The 18,575-nt window shown below is 39.9% G+C and overlaps 1 protein-coding gene across 4 annotated transcripts in view; it reads left to right on the top strand.

The window, feature by feature from the left end:
- Positions 1-18,575, top strand: part of LOC116850020 (protein tincar) — a 224,033-nt gene that overhangs the window by 142,611 nt on the left and 62,847 nt on the right. For all 4 annotated transcript variants that reach the window (XM_032827783.1, XM_032827785.1, XM_032827782.1 and 1 more), the window contains exon 4: positions 18,291-18,378. The gene's annotated coding sequence lies outside the window, so the exon portion shown is untranslated. The remainder of the gene's footprint in view (positions 1-18,290; positions 18,379-18,575) is intronic.

Raw genomic sequence — 18,575 nt, 5'->3', positions numbered from 1 at the left:
ACACGCTTCCGAAATGTTGAAGAAGTGCGAGAATGGGTGGACGAATGGATTGCTTCGAAACAAACATCGTTTTATCGAGATGGTATCGCCCAGTTGCCAGAAAGATGGCAAAAAGTTGTAGAAAGTGATGGAAAATACTTTCATTGAAATAATTTAAATAAATTTTTTACAATAAATGCTTTTTCTCAGTATTTTTTGGGCGGAAACTAAGTTAAGGTCCTAATACTATACTCTAACTTAATGTATTGCCACCTTAGTAACTTAATGTATAACTTTGACGTGCAAAAATGTTGCATGCTAGATATCAACTGTTGAAATTATTACGCGAAATTATTACCTACCTAGTAGGTCGCTGTCTTTCTCTTGTACTTTATCCACCCCACGCCGCGCGAGCAAGAAAAAAAGAGGAAGAGAAAGGAAGGAGGAAAAAGAGCGAGCGCAAAAGTCTGACTTGATTTTTCGAGGTCGTTTGAATTTCTTCGCTTATTTTCTGCTAATTCAGAATGGACTTTTTTCCGGCGACCGTTTTATTGTAGACGAGAGTTTTTAAAGAGGGTCCTGTGGAAAAATGTTCGCCGTCCGAGAGTCGTCGGGCGTGTTGGAGTGAACTTGACCTGGCTCATCCCGCGGAAGGTCTTCTCTCTCTCTCTCTCTCTCTTTCTTTCCTTCTCTCCCTCCCTGCCTCCCTCTCTCCTCTCCCAGTCTCTCTTTTCCCGCGCGCGACGGAAAGAGACAAGAAAAAAAATCGAGAGCCCGGGGAACGGACAGCCTCGAGTGCGCCTGAAAACACACCGGCCGGCAGTTTTGCGCGACCGTGCCGGGCGCGCGGGTGAGCGGGCGGGCGGGTGACTCGCATACGCCGGTTTTTTTCCTACTTGGTTGCCGTTCATTTTGCTCTGGTTTTAATTTTCATTCACGACAGGAAAAATTGCGGCGCTCCCTCTAATTTTCGCGAAATTATAGCCGCTCGTTAACATCGTCCGCCGGTTAACTTGAATAATTAGCGTTTACATTCATCAGGCGCGAAGGGGCGGGAGAGTTAATGCGAATGCAATTGTACGCGCCGTTTTAGCACATTCGCTGAGATACACACGGCGTACCGCAATAATACGAAACCTTTCGGCGCGGCGACGCGTTTCGCTTTTTTCCGCAACAAACTTTGCGCGCGCGCACGTAGGAAGTTAATCAACGGCGAGGTAATGTTTTACACTTGCGGTTTTGCGGCTTCCCCAACGTTTCGCCGATTTGCCGAATGTAATTATGTGAGTGACGGACTAACGGGATTATCCGTACGTTATTTGTGTTTCCAACTGCTATCTCTCTCTTGCAATCGTGCTCGCTCGCTCGTTGTTTGATATCTGCGCGCGAGTATCAGTCCCACTCGACGGCTCGCACGCTGGCAAACTGATCGACGAGTCTGATCCGACAGCTAAATTTGGACATGTTAGATTTAAGACGAGGCCGGAGTTCGGACATGAAGCCGAAAGGCCAATACCGCGGGTCAGACACCCTTCTCTAACCACTAAGTATAAACCCAAACATATCCCTTACAGACATGATCTCGTTAGACCGCTAATGACTTCAAACAAGCTAAATCACGCGGATCCACGTTCTATGGAGTCTATTGCGTTACATTTCAATTTGCTACGATCACACACGGGGAAAAGTACTATTGTCGCATTCTCTGTGGTTAAAGAAAGGCAATGTATGTAAATTCAAATAGATATTTCAGGTATTTAATTTTTACTAAAGTAGATATTTTTATGATATTTAGTTCAAGTAGATATTTAAGATATTTCATTTTTAGTAAATTTAAATAGATGTTACATTATATATATATATAAGAATTGCTGCTGTTATACGCCCGTCTATACAGTTCTCACAGTCACGAGTCTTACAATACACGTAATATTGGTACATCCTCGCGCGCTGAAGAGTCTACATCTATTCACACGCTTCCTTAAATCCGCTTTATCGCGATATTCTCGACTGTAGTAAAGATCCACGATTTTTGATATCGAGACGAGTATTCGAGGCTTCTTGCGCTCACGGGGGGAACGTCACGAAGGGTAGATGTAAATCGCGCGCACGCCAGCAACACGAATCGACGAGCCTTGATCTCCCGACCCTTCACATGTCGCTCTTTCACGAGGCAAATGGTGGTAAAGAGAGACAGGGATAGAGAGAGAGAGAAAGAGAGAGAGAGTCAAATGGCTATGGTGGTTACCGCCGGACTTGCCGAAACCGCGAGGTCAAATATCTATTAACCTCTTTTGTGCGTGCACAAGCGTTTCGCTCGTGCATGCGGTTTTGCAGTGAAATGGGTGACCGTTAATGTATATCGTTACATCGGCGCTAATTGTTCCGGGCGAAAAAGTAAGAGAGAGAATAGCTGACGGTCGATAACCATGGCGGTAACATCCTTCGATAATCGCGAAATGGCCGGAACGGATACAGTTACATAAGTAAATAGCGGGATAATTTCAAACACGCCGCGTGAAATTTTGATGGAAAGTGCCACAGCGCAATCAGCGTGTATAAAATATTACAGACAAGATCGGATTCGCGACGATGAATATTGTTCCGGCGCGTGTACCTTTAATAAATATATATTCGCGTCGCGAATTAGCGTGCACAGCTTGTGCAACGCGCAATTTTGTTTGCGCGAAGCCGTTAATGAAGTCCCGATTAAGTCATTAAGAGATTCGCCGACTCGCCGCGTAGTTCCGTATTTTTAGCGCGGGGAATTTCGATAAACTTGTAACGCGCGCTCCAGCTAACTCTCTCAACGCGATTAACGCGAAAACCGTAAAAGCCGCGTGCGAACAGCACCGAAACGGAATTTCCTCCGTTCACACGGGAACTCATCGCGCACAGGCTGTCGCACTTATGTACATACAGGTCAGTATGACGGGTTGGCGGTTGCCTGTCCATTTCGTTGACAGGCGTGCGATCTCAGTAGGCCTTGGCACAATATTCACTTTCCTTCCTACGAAATTTACGTTCCAAGGGTAAGGTAAATGTCCCAATGCCGGGACATATATTTAATTTCGGACACTCTTATTATTTTGAATATTTCTCTAAATATTTTATCTTTCAACGTACATTAAATATAAATATTAAATGTATGTATACCAATATGTATGTATTGTACGTTGAAAGTTGAAATATTCATATTCAAATATAAAAATAATAACAATGTCTGGAGATTGGTACATTTATCTTACGTTCAGGGAACACGCTATTTAACGTTATTTAACGCTATTAGCGTTATTTAGCGTTAACGCCAGAATTCTCAAGGGATTCATTTTGGTTTCTTTAAGGGACTAGACCAATATAACGCTCTGAAAAAAAGGAAATTTTTGGGAACTAATTTTGCGAAAATGGATTAATCGAATGTTTTAAAACGGTGTATTTTAATTAAGTAACTATTAAACTTTATATTATTATTTTTATTATTTAAGAAAACCTATAAATAAATATGCAGCATGTGGCTAAATTTACAACTGCAAAAAGTATCGCTGCAAACGGCATGAAAAATAGCTCCCATCCTAGTTTGAGATCAAAAAATAAAAAGAGCTTCTTAAATAATATGCTTGTAGTTAGAGAATGAATCTAAAAAATTCAGAAAAATATTAAACGTTATACCTTTTTAAGATCTAGTAACAAAATAACAAAAAGATGCTAAATTTGGATATTCAATTCTTAAACAATTATTGTTTCTGCAATTTTAGTTTCACAGCTTAAAATTTAGATTTATCCAACTACAAACATATTTAAGAAACTTTATTCTTGATCTCAAGTCACTAACGAGCGCTATCTTTCCCACCGACTGCGATATTTCTAAATAACAAATATAGTAATATAACGTTTAATAGTTACTTAATTAATATATAATATTTCAAAACATTCGGTTGATCCGTTTTCGCAAAATTAATTTCCAAAAACCCTTTTTTTAGAAGGTTAAATTGGTTTGGCTTCTTAAAATCTTCTTGTCGCTATTTCTATTTTTCATAGTTTAGGGCAAAAAAATATTTCGTGACTTTTAATCATGCTCTCAAAATTCAGAAGTTATTGATACAAGTATAATAAAGAACAGAGGAAGAGAGTTTTATGAACGCAAGGAATCAAAATGACTCTTTCGGGCATCCAAAGGGAGTTGCAGTTCCCGGACATTCTGGCGTTAACGCGTCATTCTATCCTTGTTGTAGGGTTTATGTCTAAAGAGCGATGAATGATGCAGTAGATAACGTTGATAGCACGCTCCCCAAACGCACCCTAAGTGAGCATTTCGCCACGGCCTACTGAGACCGCGCTCGATTTCTGCCAGTGTAACGCTCAGGCAACCCATCATACTGACCCGTAAGTGTAAGTGCAACATCGTGTGCGCGAATGCGCGTAGGATCGACCCGGGGTAGTTAGAGAATACTACGTCGTAAATCTCTGGAATTTGTCGTAACACGAAGTACATTTTACGGGACGCCTGTCCCGCCGCTGCTACCGTATGTAACTTGCGAAACTCAAGATTAGAGTATACCAACTTAACGTAATTGATCGCTCAAACTTTCACGTTCCATGACTTCAGCACGCCGCCTTACCCGCCGCCGCGTCATCCCTCGTTACCGCCCCTCTCTTTTCACCTTTTCCCCCCAGTCCTCTCGCACTTACGAACGGTCGAGTTCGCGCCATCCCCCCGCACGCCACTTCCTCAATTTCCGTCTTCTCGACTCGATTCACGGATTATTTCGTCCCAGGCGATTCTTCGGTTGCTCGCTGCAGCTTGAAACGTAATTTCGACATGCACATCTGCACGGGGAGCAACGTTAATGAGATCCGCGGGGCTAATTCTCGTTTTGCTTTTCCAAGTCTAACTTTTGCCGTACAATATCTCTCCTCCCTGCTCGTTCTCCTCGCCGGTTCCCTCCTTTTTCTCCTCTCGCCATTGCCACCTAACCTAACCGCCGCCAGTTTTCTCTTCATAGCAAGAGTATAGCAAGAGTCGGTTTACTCCGCGGGGCCTCGTATCGATCGCGTGTGTGCAGGTGTGAGTCGTTAATGGAGGTTAATGCGTCCGATCGTTTCGCGAAGCGAATGCATCAATCAATGACTTCGCGATATAAGAAATGACGACGTCGAGTACGTGCGGAGCGAGCGATAAGCCTCTTTCCGCGATGTTTTATCTGCGTCTCAAGAAATTACAACGAATACGTACCTGATAAAAACCACTTTGTATTCGCATTGATTTCATATTAAAATCGATATTGTGAACATTTTTGTGTTCAATTTTTGACACACCCGTGTGTTAATGCAACATACTCGTATTATTGTTGTGGTATTTTGACTATTCCGCATTGAGTTTGTATTCAGCACTTCTCTAAGTGCTGAAATAACACAAGTTGCATGTAACATGCCCATTCTTGGTGACATATTTTCTATACAGAATATAGTATATAGTACATAGATAAGTTGTATTATTTGTTAATTTGTTATTATTTGCCTCGTATTAAGTTAACACAAAAGTTACAAGGAAGGAATATTGTAATTCTTTCTTTTTTCATATAAATTTTTTTCAACTTTACCAATTTCTAATAATCCAAGAAAAGACAGTAAAGTCTATCTTGTAAAAGGAATAGTAAATTTCGTTGAAACAGCAGATTTCGTTGAAAACATAATAAACGTTCTAACAACACATTTAAGTTTCTAAAATGCACAAAATATAACATATATAAAATAAAAGAATAGTGAATTACCGCCAAATGTCGATCTATTTCTCAGTTACAATAAGATCCTGCAGTAATTTTTAATAAAATATTATCTGTACGTGTAGAGTGGCTAAATTGAGACACGTGAAAAGCGTGAATTTCAACACACCATTCTTTACAGTGTATAAATACTTCAGAATCCTCGAGCGTGTTTCTTTGCGACGAGATGAATGCTACTAAAGCCTGATCTACAATATGCTCTTTGCTTCCTGCTTCTTTCCCTTTATCTCTTCCTGACTCAAATCTTAAGCCAGAAAAAGACAGAAGACAAGAAACAGAACGCAAAGAGCATATTGTAGATCAAGCTTAAGAGGTGGAAGAGACTAACAAAGACGCGAATATTGTGCGTGCACAACGTGTGTAACACAGGAACACGTTAGTTGCGGCAATTATTATTTGAGGCAATACCGCAAGCCGCCGCTATTATTTCGTAATGATGTTTGCACTACCTTCGCTACAGCATTGTGAGATAATTAACGTCGGCACCGGTGTTCCTTAACGAGTAGGGTGGCACGCTATTATCCTTACATGGGCGCGATGGGGGAGGGGGACAGCCGGGATTTTTAATTAAAGAGAGACTGGATGCGCATATTTCATGAGGCTTTAACGCGCACTCGGCAACGTAGCAGCGAAATTATTAATGATCGTTACTGATCACACCGAGATACGACCGTTGACAATTGATCGTTCTTCCGCCCGTGGATCTCGTTACGGCGTTATTTATTCCCGCCGTTTCGTATTATATTATTATCGTACGTCATCCATTTCCATCGCTTTATCTCTGTCGTTTCCGTCGACTGGCTGGTTCCGACCCGTCGGATTCCGCACTTGTATGCGAGAGGTACGAAGATAACCGAGACGTGAAACACGATGCAACTGTTGTCGTCGTCGTCGATTACGCCGGAACGGACACGATCGAAAGCAACGGAGCTTTCCCCGTTCCGATCGGCTGGCCCTCGTCACTCTCCTGGACTCCATCGAGCCCAATTAACACAAGTCCGTCACGTGTCAAACGATGTGCATTGCCGTACGTGAAAGGGGCAACAGTTAACCTCCTCCGGCGAGGGGCTCTCAAGAGCTCCCACAGAGGGAGAGAGAGAAAGAGAGTAAGATAGAGAGAGAGAGAGAGAGAGAGAGAGAGAAAGAGAGAGAAAGGAAGGGAAGGAGTGAAGGGCTTCGAACGATGGGTCGTGACGGCAAGGGCTCTAGAATTATCACAGTGCAGCCGACACCCCCGCCGAGGGAGGAGAGACCCTTTTGTGCCGGCTCCTTCCTGCGTCCGCGTGCGTGAACACGCGTGTGCGTGTGCACGTGCACGCTCGTTCGCTGCGAGAATGTACACACGGCACACGACGGGCGCATCGAGAGAATCTCCCGCAAATGGATACCATAAGTAACTATCTCCCCGGCCAGACAATACGCGCTTCTCCATCAAGCGTCGCCCTTCTTCCTGCCTATTCTTCGCACGGTCGCCGCGATTTTTCGTCCGGCCTGCAATCCCGCGCTTTATGTCGCGCGAAGCGCATCCTCGAGACAAGCGCGGCGATTATTTGCCGGATAAATTCATAAGGTTGATGTGGAGTACATTATACGCAGAGATAAAGAGAGAGAGAGAGAAAACAAATACGTTCAGAACTTGTGCAGAAATTCGTCGGGTAGTCGATAATACAAAACCTCAAAAAAATAAAGTCTTTTTACCGTAAAGAGAAACCACTATTTTTTATGTGTTTTGATGTGCTGAAACCAAATATGACGTTACTTTGAAGTAACGTAGCATGTTATAACGTAGTTTTTGTTATAACGGGAAAAAAGCTTGAAGTTAAGCATTTTTCTTATTCTATATAGGACATGCACCTGATTAAATTTTCTTAGCTTAAAAACAATAATTAAAAACAATAATGTTAAGTTACATCGATATTTATCATTAATATCCCGTGATGTAGGGATTCTCACGAAAATGAAACATATATAACTTAATGTCTCGCTTGTTAAAAGTTTTGTATATTTCAACATATAAGTGTACATGGTTATTATTTTTAAGCTAAGAAAATTTAACCACAGTGTGCATGTCCTATGTAGAATATAAGAAATGTCTAATTTTGAGCCTTTCTTGCCCATTAGAACAAAAACTTATTACGTTATTTTAAAGGTCATATTCAGTTTTAGCACGTCGAAATACATAAAAAAAACAATTGATTGTTTTTTCCAGTAAAAAGACTTTTCATTTTTTTTGTAATCCTGTATAATTTCATTTAGTCAGAAGTCACTTCGCGGATGCGGGATCAGACAATTATCCGGAAGGTGGCTAAAAGTGGTGGATGACGTTAGCAGATTCTCTGAACGTAGCGTGTGCACGGAGAGAATTTTATGGTAAAGATTACTGCAGGATTTAGGATACCTGGAAATAGACCAACGTTCTGCAGTAACTGACTCTATCCTTTCATTTTATACGTGCTATTTAATTCTAAGAACTGAATTAGCAAGTTCACTATGTTTCTACCTCCGTTATGCAATTCTCAGTTTTGCAATTCTTCGTTTGTAAAATTGTCTTTCATTTTTACTGATTGAGCGCGATCACTAAACGAAGTAGTATGCGAAGGTAAGTGTTTATAAAGAAGGAAAATAATAAAAAAAAACGAATAAGATAGTCCTATTGATAATCTGTCCCTGCATCACCGGAAAGACGTAGCAAAATTGAGAAGAATTTATGTAAGAAAAACTTCAATGTTCTGTCCGCGTTTTGTTGCAGTCAATAGAAGAGACATATCTGAAAATTCTCGACAAACTTCGGCGTGCCCCCGATAAAGTATGAACCAAAGCTGCATGAATGATACGAACGACGTGGTGATCGTTGTCGAGAGAGTGATCCTCTCTTCGCTTGGGTGCAGACAACGCGGTGGAAAGATGAGAGAAGCCGGAGTGAATTAAAAATGTTCGTTTCTTCGACGGTGCTCGTAAAAGCCACATTTGCCTAACCATACGAAAGGGAGCCGACGAGAGTTAAGCCCGATTTATATTCCGGCAAGCACGGCAAACAATCTCGAAAACTTCTAACCGCATCGCCCCGCCGCGTTTTCTGTCCCTTCCGAGAGAATTCCGAATCAGCGGTTCCCGCCTGCCGAGCTTTAAGCTCTCTGTCTCTCTTTCTCCCTTGTCTCTCTTCTCTTCGCCAACTCCGTGAAATCTCTCGAAATCAGTCTCTCTTTCACCCGGACGCTTCTTTCCTTAAATTGTGACGCTGTTGAATTCGTCTCCGCGCGCCCGCATGGCAAGGACAGACGTCGTCGTGAAAGGAGCGCGGGAGAGAGGGCGAGCGTGGAACCGCAAGCTCGCTGGAAAGTCCGAAACTCATCCCGCCGATTTCCGCCTTCGAATTTTCACGCTTTCCGCCGAGAGATAACGGGCTTTCGGGAAATCCTTCCCCTCGGGAAATATATCATCCGAAATATAAGCCCCGCGACCTTGTGTATGTGATGCGTGCAATAATAAGTGTAGAGCCGCACTTTATGGCGCAACTGCGGGATCACCCTCTTGAAGAATGTGTATTACCTTGTACATTACGCGGAGAATTTACGACCGGGAGATTTCTCACAAGTGTGCTAACATTTCAGATATTTAAACTCGCGCTACCTCGCGCGCGCGTGTAAGTCAGCTTCGGGGGAAGCCCTACGATCCTCCTTGCTTTCAATCGCGAGACCGCTCGTAAGTTCTCTCGCATCTCTGGTATAACAGGAGATTTCTCTTCGACCAGAGCAGAGTCTGACGAACGATAGCTCGGAAGAGCCGAAATAAGAACGACTCTCCGCGAGGGAGACGAAGGGTGAACGACGGCAAGCTCGGAAGAAAGCCGCAAACTCGGCAAAATAGCGAAGCCCGAAAATCCATCTCGACCTTCCGTCTTCGAAATTTTCGCTCTTCCCGCCGGGATAATAGGGTTTCGGGATATCCCGCCGCGCAATAATTCATCCGGGATACAAACGGCGCTATGTTAAGGTCGGCCACGAGTTAATCACGTTTTTCATTCTCCCGCGCGCACGACATTACCGGGAAACGGCGGCTTTTATACGTGGAAAAGCGCACGATGAATAATTTTCTGGATTCGCGCGCTTCTGTTTGTGCGCGCCAACTCGGGAACGCATCGCCAGCAGTGTGTGTCGCGCGTGATAAATCATACCCGCGAGATCATTTTATCAGGATTCGAAGTCTGCTTACAGCAGCCTGTTTGCTGCGGGCGCGGCTTAAACTTTTCGCTCCCGCACCGCGGACTACCCGAGCTCGCCCGCGTGATGAATTTCACTCGCCGAATTAGCCGGCCGATGACTTTTGTGGCGGTAATTGGACTCCTCGTGCGCAAACGCACCAGCCGCGCTCCGTCAAACTCAAATAACGATGTCGCCCTCATTATTAGACTTACACAGTTGATACTTACATCAGTTCTGCAATTTTTCACTTGCACAAAATTACCCGGTGTATTTATCAGTCGAACATGATCACCAACGAAATAGTATGCGAAGGTACGCAGCAAAAAATAAAATTTTAATTTTCACATTTTTACATGTCCCAGAAAGTCTATTCTAAATTTTGTGTAAAAATAACGCATATGTGTTACTTATCGAAGAATTACAAATGTTAATTAATTGACATTTGTGATTTTTTTCTTACATTCATGTTTGTTATTTTGACTTTTCAAGAAACAATATAATGAGTAGTAAGAAATGCACGGAAGAGTAGTTAAAATAACTCATAAAGAATATATTGTAGATTGAATATATTTGTTCATATAATATGAATGTATACAAAGATGAACGCATTATAACTTATTTTTCACGTTATATTAACACATATGACGTTAATTATTTTAATTTAACTTATTCGTGATAGAAATATTTTCTCTTAATAAATTTAGTTATTCTGTATATCAAAGTTTACAATGATTTAAAGACTCGCTTTTTAATTCTTTGTTAATATTAAAATGACTTTAAGAAATATCTTTTTTTTAACAATTGTGTTAGTAGAAAATAATATTCCATTTCAAAATAATATTCTATTTTTAAGTAACAAAAAAACGTTAAATTATAAAGTTGACAATATAACACATTAAAACAACACGAAAATAATAACGTCGATAATTTGTTAATTTTACGTTGAAATAATACGAAAAAATGAGTAGCACATTTTAAAATTTTAACATTCGTACGCAGGATTTCCAGCTGTGTAAATGTGGATTATAAAGAGGAAAAATGAGAAGAAGGCAAATAAAGTAGACAAATAAAAGCCAAACGTTGGTCTGATATATGGGAAGAAAGCTCAGTTCGTGTAATTGAACAGACCAAAGTCGGTGACAAGAAATGATATATCTCCGTTACTGCAAGCGAAAACATTCGCCCAAACATTCAGCTGTATTAAAACTCGGTGAAGATAATTGGGCGCAATTGACTGAATAGAAACTTCCTACAGAAATCTTTCTGTTTCCACAACGGAGTTTTCAACCTGAGAGCCTAGGTTCCATAACTTTTAACGACAATGTTGTTATCGTTACGTTGTCATCGCGTAGATATAATATATAGTAGAAAAGCTACGCAACAAGGCAACACTGTTGTCGTGTGTTACATAATAACTCCTGATCCTTATTTTCCTCAGACAACGGAAAATAGTTACACTAAGAAAATTGTGTGACGAAAAAAACTTAAAAAATATAAAGTAAAAGTACCAATTTCCATATCTAATCCTGGGCAATTTTATTATTTTGATCTTTAAATACAAATATTTAAATTTTCAAGATATAGAAAAACGTATATATATGTATATGTGTGTGTATATTCAATACTTATATCTTATATTTAAAACTTAAATATTTATATTTTAAAATCAAATATTTATATTTTAAAATCAAATATTCTACTTTTAAAAAATTTTTAAATCAAAACAAAGAATGTCCAGAATTAGGTACATATTCTCGGGCATTGGTACTTTTACTTTAACCAACACTCGACAAATGTAGTGATTATGAATTTTTAAGTTGTCTTTTTATCGCTACAAAAGCATTTAGCTCTTATTCGCCTACAATTTTATCATTTTTCCTCTTCGTGACTGTTCGTCACGAGAGCTTCGTTTGCTTATCGTGCAAATGCGGATATTTTTCTGCTAATAGTTTCGTCACGCACAGTTAAACTTTGCAGCTGACTTACTACAAAAAAAAACAAGAAAATCAAATTGATGCCACCATCTCACAGCATCGACAGAGTGGCTAGGCAACTTAATTATTCAAAAGAATCGAGTTACGATCGGCTATTAGCTCTTTGAACGCTTTAATGAAAAGCGATGTTTACTAGATAGCAAGTTTGCACTTTGATTGACGTCACAAAAGACCTTTTTATTCGTCGCGCTGAAAATTAAACTCGCTGAAGATTAAACTCGCTGAAGATTAAACTCGCTCACGCCAATATCGGAATAGTCAATATCATGAATATCAACAGTAAGGGTGATTTAACTTGTATTTACTGTCGTATCGCTGATCTGCCATTTTCACTTATTTAATTTAATATTTGCATTGGCATCACCCATACACAGCCACACATATACACGCGACACGACGAAAGGGAGAAGAAGCAGACAGAGAGAATAAAATATTTCATCGACACCATATGGTATACCTTTTCTCATTGAACATCTTGGACGGGTGTAAAATTGTACAATTCACACGTTAGACAATGAAGCGCCGTGATCTTAAGAGTTATCATATTGACAATTTTCTCGATATCTCTTTGTCTTCTACTTTGATTTCTTTCGTTAGATCCTCACGAGTGTAGGGATGTGCGAAATTGTGTATTGCGATGCGATCTTAAGAATCGCAGTGAATGCGATTTTATATCGCTAACCCGATTTTCAATCATAAAGGAACTTGAGGCATGATGGGAACTATAATATTTAAATAAATGTTAAACATATTAAAAATAAATAACCTCTCTCTTTGTACTGCATCAAAATATTCTTTGAAATGTCCACATAAGATTTACTGTGAAAGAATAGTTAGAGATGAAAAATATAATGAAATTAAATGATATTTTCTTAAAAACATCACTTAATCTCATTATGCTTTCTACGCGGAACAAGATGGGAGACATTTTACAAAACTTGTTTATTTCCGAATCATTAATTTTCAAACATTTTTAAAAGTAACATTATTAAAACATGTCATATATAAAGATGTGTTATTGCACATTTAACTAACTATAATTATTTATTGACAACATTTTTCTTCTAACACTACTTTTTTATTATTTCTTTTTACTAAAATATTTATTACTAAAATATTTATTATTAAAATATTAATGACAATCAACAATATTAAGTGTAACAATCTTCGGTAATCTTCTAAAACCTATATAAAACATATATAAAAAGAAATGCAACTTAACAAAGGGCTGTTATAATTCTATTATGCCTCTAAATGTATAAGTTTGGATTTGATAATAAAATTATAAGATCATAAGATATCATAGATATTGTCGTGCGATATTTACACAGGTGTTTAACAGAAATGACGAGTGATTTTAAACCGCAGACGCGATTGTGCGATAAAGGTCCAATTGCGTATCGCATTACGTTCCAGGAAAAGAAATTTGCAGTGCTTGCGATATATCGCAAAATCGCACATCCCTCCGCAAACACTCGCGTACCTTGCAACGGACACACGTCGCGAACGAAGGCCACGAATGATACGTGCATTTTCTCGATGTGGACATTCTTCCCGCCTGTGAAAGGAAGTTTTTGCCATTCCGCGTGCACTGTTACACGCTGACAGATTGTTAACGTCAAGCGGTGCGCGGCTCTGATTTATAGCGAGTGATGTAATTAGTGGCGCGTTCAGCCTGACGATACGCAGGAATTTCGCGGAGGCTGAGATGATTGACTCGAAGCCACGGCAATTTCCTGTGTACGGTTACTAATAAAGATCGCCCAGAGGAGAGTCGTGATCGCCGTTACTGCATTATCGCACTCGCCGTTATATTTGCTGGATGATTTCTCTTCCTTCGTCTCTCTCCCGTTGGGTCGGCATTAATTAAACCGGATTGCAGCGCTAATATCGGAATTCCTAGCGGCGTGACAAGTTAGCTAATATTGCAGTTAATATGCATCACGCATCGGGTTATCATCGGGTTGTGTAGTAAATAATCTCGGATTACTTATTACGGATTTCATTTTCCTGGTGAAATGAAAGGATATTTTTGTTGCCATAATTTTATGAAATAGCATATGCGCGAGGTGACGGAAGATCAAAATAGCTTATATGTTGTTTCATAAAATAACAACGACATGGAAAATGCGATCGCCCCACTTGATCCAAAAAATCCAGAATCAGTTATTATATAACGTAATAAATATTGATGCTTCGACAACGGCAGTCATCTGACATCCGTCAAACTTTGATATTCGGACTCCAAAAGCAACTTGTGGAAAATTCTGACTTGATTGAAACTGTCACACGACATCTCAACAGTTTCCGCAAATCACGTTAACAAGTGACAATTGCGAAACATACGAGCAGATATTTTGTGCAATTATTTGATGGAAATGTCACTGCTGCGTAGAGTCGAAATCGAAACGGCTTGAACAACTCTTTACTAGTGTTAAGTTAATAACCCATCTGGTTGTCACATTCGGGAATTACTGCTCACGGACTTGCGCGCTAATCGGTTATGATAGCAACTGAAATTATAGTACGTGACGTGAAAGTAAATTTCATCAAGGCAACGTGAAAACATGTTAATACATCCGAGAGTGTTCCATATTAAATCGTTGTCGTAGTGGCTCGAAGAATCGATGAATCTTGTACCTCAAACATAAGAGATAAGAAAGTAATAAGATAAATGTCCTAATAACTGAATTAATAAGACAGCACGATCAATTTTATATTTTCATTAATAAGTAATTAGTGGAATTACAAAGAAAATTAACGTTTATATGGAATCTTGGTTTGGCGATCGAGAAATAATAAGAAATAAAATAATTAATAAATATCAGTTGTAATTTTGATGAGATATATTAGATAATACCAGTTATATCAGTAATAATTAATAAATATCATTTATAATTTTAATGAGATACATTAGATACCAGTTATACCAATAATTGAACTGAAAAATGAATTATGCCGTAATTACTGAACAATATAGACTTAGTGATTTTTTTAATTATAAGTTATAAATTATAAATTAATTTAATTATAATTATAAATTATAAGTTAATGTGATTTCATTAAATTATAAGTTGGCACAAAGAAATATCTTTTAAAACAAAATTTCAGACTTTTTCAGAAATATTAAATTCAAATATATTTTTAAAGTTTTAACCATTGGGGAACAAGGTTCAATTATTTACCTTAATAATATTTACTTTTTAAGATAAAGTAATAAGAGAGAGAGAGAGAGATCTCTTGCATTACACTTTCATATTTATATATTTTCTGTTTTTTTAGTAAAAGTTATGCCATCGGGTGTCTCTTATATTTAAAGCACAAGATTCTTCTCATAAACAATAAAATTAATTTTTGTCATATTTATGAGGAAATTTTATTAAAATATATTTATTTTACTCTCCCACCCCCTCATTTCAGGGTCTTTATCACAACCGATTACCAAGTGAGCAGTGATACGACAACCAGAAATGGGTCACTAATTTTACTGCAAAAAAATGTTAAAACCATGTCGCTCTCTACTGTCCCGGCAATCTTGGGCATTTTGAAATCGAAACAGAATCAACTCTAGATTTTCTAAGAAATTTGTCTTTAGAATTCGGCTCACTTGGCTCGGCAGATATTGCGTGTCTATAGCTACAATCCAGACGGAGAAAGAGAATCCGCTTGGCGCTAACGGGAATCGATCTAATACAAGATGTATGAACAGGGAGGATTAAAGGACACGTGTATGAGCTGTCATACACATGTCTATTTGGCCTATTATATCCCCGGTGGAGCGAGTAACTCGCGCGGCAATTTTATCACGGTGTTTGACGACGGAATAAAATTGTCACGGGGTTTATTGCTGTTATTGTAACGTCTCGCTATCGTCGCGACTACGATGACAGCCGTAAGGTAAACAGTCGATCGACGGGACGGACAATAGCTCTCCGTCGTGGCGTGAGTAACGGATTACACACCGAGCGCGAGAGAGGCCAGCTTTCACCGAATTATTCCACCAGCCTGATAACGAGCTTGCGCTAACTGCCATTATATTATTTTACGGAACTAATTTCACGCAGAACTTAATTAATTCGGCTTAATTAATTCGACTGTAATTCCCCTTTGATTCATTAGAGCGGACTAAAGTGCTCCCTCTCGAAATGCGACGTTAAAAATGATTCCCAGCGTATTCGAATGGAATTCTTATTGCTCCGTAACGTGTTTTCAAAGCCGGTCCGGCGTATTTATTCGTATTGTGCGCCGCGTTAATTCGCGCGGCCGTGCTTTGTGTGGCTCGAGGTTTGCCTCGAGGGGTAAAATTAATGAACTCGCGGTTTTGCCTTCTTATACCGGGCTATACAAGCTTACCTTTCTCGACTCGAGCTACCGTAGCGCGCACAATGGCCAAACACCATCCTAGAAGAGCTCAGGTGGTGCTCGTGCCGCGTAATACGAAACTGTAATCAGACTAATGGCGCTGTGTTATCTTTCTCTTTGTGAAATCGACCGTGTGACCATTGAAAAGAAAGAGGAGACATCGCCGACATCGAGTCGTTTCGGTTTTCACTCTCGTGCTCGCCGAGGGGATTCATCGAGGGTAATTTTTGGAAGCCCGAATAGTGCTCGGATAATCGCGATGATTCCGCGACGCGAGAAGGGGAAGTAATCAAGATTATCCTTGGACTCATTATGGATCGCTCTTTAAAGCTGCAAACAATTTCAGAAGTCGCTTAAGTCGAAGTTATTCGCTGTATATGATAAAGACATATTTTTACTCGGAGCAAAAAGAATTCCTAATTGCAAGGAATTCGAGTAATTAAAGATTGAGAGCGGCGCGCACGTTTGTCATTTTTATATCCTTTAATAAAGGAGAGCAGAGAAGCGGGGATTAATGTTTCCCTATACCCCCGCGGCCGACGATCTATCGGAGGATTAAAGAGGTTTTACGTTCGGTTACTTTGTACCAGACGGGCCGATCCGCTCAAATCCGCATCATCCCTGCCGCGCGGCGAATTTTAAGACGCGAGAGCATTATGCACGCAGAGCAACTCACTCGTGACTCAGTGGAAGGGAATAAGCGAAGCGCAGGTACGTAAGCCATAAACGCAAACGCGACTGTGTAATTAACGCGGCTTGTCCGAGCGCGCTCACGCGAGCTCATTATCCCGGCTTGGGTAAGCAGTAAATTTTATTGATCAACAAAGGATCGTCGCGAATCACGGCTGGTCCGCCTCCACGTAGCATTCCTGCTCCAGAACAAACACGGCGAGACGGCAAACATCACCTAATCCCATCTGAACAGCATCACGAAGACAGTGTGATTAATGGAGCGACTAAGCCACTACTCGCAAATGTACTTGCAATGTCAACATACTGCGAAAATTAGAATCCGTTTGCGCGTAAATGCAGACGCGAGAACGGGGATTCTCCCAGCGAGAAGAGATCTGTTTTACGTTTGAGCGCAGAACAGTCGCGAAATCCAAAGCTCGTCTCGTTCTCATCACACACAGAAAAAATACGCATCGCATTCAAGTTGTTGAATGTTACTTATTTCAAGTGTCTCATAAATTTAAGTCTGCAAATCTGTCACGAGTTTATCATAAACCCATCAAATTTATGCAAAGTATTTTCTGAATCCTAGTAAGTTTAATCTAAACTTCACTCAGGAATATTAGATTGAAACAAAAATTCGGCTTGCTTACTGACATAAAGTTAAGCCAACATTTTATTCGATAAAGTACAATATTCAAAGAGAATAAATTCTTTGAGTCCGTGATAAAGAATTTTTTCTAAGAATTCTGGTGACTAAATAATGGTTCCTTCCTTTAAATAATGGTTATTTTCAACAAAGAATATTTTCTTGATAATAGTTTTCTTGATAATTTCTAGAGATATCATATCGACTATATTAGACTTCTTACCTCGAATTTTTGACGAAATTGAGATACTCATTTCGTCTGATTTGGCTCGAAATTCTGCATTATTTAAAAAATCTGTAAAATTGGAATTGAAATTTTTTAATTAGGAGTTTTTTTAATTTAACTGACACGATATTTTCAGACTATTATCGAGAAAATATTATTTGTTGAGGATAACCGAGGATTACTTAAAGAAAGGAAAGTAAACCGAGCAATTGCTTTTTTCAGCGGTAGAATGATACTTTCTTATCATGTGGGAACTCAAAAGATCACATACGGTGAATTTTACATCCTGGAAACGCAAAATACATCTTTTGCCATGCAAAATACATCTTTTGAAATTGCAGCGCTTCTCGTGTTTTACCAGAATGTCACTTCAGCTTGTCGAGAAAACTCGCTACATGCAGCTGCGTTATTGATCTGTTTCAGGCGCTCCTATCGCCAAAGATGCTAGATCTTCGAATCAGTTATCGCGGAGAAGCCTACTCGAGACTTTAGAGGACTCGACAGAAATCGGGTAAGTTCTCGCAACTTAAATATCGGCGTTCCGCGCTCGGGTAAAGTGTAATTTATCCGCGCCGCCGGCTGATCGGCTAAATTTTCCGATTAAAAAGTTTCGCGCGGGCAAAATTTTCTCCGCGCAACATCGACACGTTGCGATTGAATTCTTCGCGAGAAGGATGCACGCGCGAACGTTTCCTACGCGTCGTTCTA

The sequence above is a fragment of the Odontomachus brunneus genome, unplaced genomic scaffold (genome assembly GCF_010583005.1).
Source record: "Odontomachus brunneus isolate Ranch 3 - 2012 unplaced genomic scaffold, Obru_v1 Obru_scaffold_131, whole genome shotgun sequence".
NCBI classification, from domain to species: domain Eukaryota; kingdom Metazoa; phylum Arthropoda; class Insecta; order Hymenoptera; family Formicidae; genus Odontomachus; species Odontomachus brunneus.
The sequence above is the reverse complement of the archived record's forward strand: the minus strand, read 5'-3'. Positions and strand labels throughout refer to the sequence as shown.